Here is a 1,632-nt window from a genome sequence, read left to right as displayed (position 1 = left end):
TAGACGGATGAGTTAGAGGCCGGCAATTAACCATTCACTGCAGAATAATAATCATAAAACAAAAAGGATTATATATGCGATATTAGTTTCTCGGTAGTGGTTATCGCGCGAGACGCCAACCCTCCCCAGAAGGAGAAGACCACTACACCCTATAGATTCTTAGAACCCACCGCCCGTCCCTCTTTTCAACAACACGTACTGTAAATATTGAAGGACATCTGAAGATGACTTGTACCTTACTGAGATGAAAATTGTTGGAGATCAAATGGCTAAAATATAGTGTAATATCCACACCCTAGCTACAACTTCAGAATCACCAGTACGTGTGTCGACTATGTAAAAGAAACCCTAACCGTACCCTAACCGACTCATAATCCATAGATATTTTGGTGAAACCTCAACATATATAGTTCGATCATCAGCCTGCTTCGATCATCAGCCTGCTTCAGCATATAGGTGGCCATCATCTTGTATTCATATGAATCATGCAATTGAACAAACTCGATAGGAAATGAGATATTTTCTGGGCAGAATAGATGCATGTTGCTGTCCTATGACACCGACCCAGCAAACAGATTCTCCTCCTATGTCACTTTTCCACCCTAGCTGATGCCAACACTTAACCACCAACCTTTTAATTTATTTCTCCTTTATATATAATGCAAACTAATTACATGTCAATTCTGTCTTTGTCCTAAGTCCCCCAAAATTTTGTACAACACCATGGAAAAGTGCTCCACCAATGATGAATGGTCCATAGTCGGGTATTGAAAGATTTTCCGTCATTGACGACTCTGTGCAACTATTTTGAATATTATGATCATTATTCACGATTAAATGTTATTCGCATATTTATAGAGAAAAGTGATTGTAACTTAACTATAACGTTGTATATATGTAACATATTTCTCATGAATTTCCAAATGATATCGATATTATGCTGTCCAGACGAATTTTGTTGTTTTACAGAGGTTTGGAGACTGGGACTTGTTAGCATCTAACTGCATATTTACTTTTTAGCTTTGTTGTGTTTTGAGTGGATGAACAAAAGGTAGGGAGATGCCCACTAATCCACTATAGCCTCCTCAATTCTTTGATCTCATATATATATATATATATATATATATATGTTCATCTGCTTGCCTATAAGCTACTAGGGTATTTGAAAGTATCCATAACATGCTTATGATCTATGTAGCAATACATAGTAGGCATATTCGAATTCTTTGATAAATGTTGTAATGAAATCACATATGGATATAGACCAGGGTTTTGTTTTTTTTTTGGGAATGGGGTACAGTTGTTGTATATACAAAGCTTGATGGAACTAGCTTAAAGCAACCTAAAAATTCCAAAACTTACAAAACCCACGATCATGAAAAACAAACATGCATATAAGTGAGTTGTTCTAATCGATCTGCAGCTATTATGGATTCATTGTGTAATTTGTTAATCATACCCATAGTCCCATATTTTGGCTCAAACATGAAGTTAATCGCTAATCAGTGTATTAACTATACAGTGATGTTAATGTGGTGTATTGTTATTGTTAATCAGGGCCGGCTCTGTGTCCGTGGAGGCTCTAGGCGGAAAATATTTTGAGGCCCTCAAAATAAACGCTCGAAAAAAAAA

Source organism: Fragaria vesca, linkage group LG6 (genome assembly GCF_000184155.1).
Source record: "Fragaria vesca subsp. vesca linkage group LG6, FraVesHawaii_1.0, whole genome shotgun sequence".
NCBI lineage: Eukaryota > Viridiplantae > Streptophyta > Magnoliopsida > Rosales > Rosaceae > Fragaria > Fragaria vesca.
Note: the sequence above shows the minus strand (reverse complement) of the source record.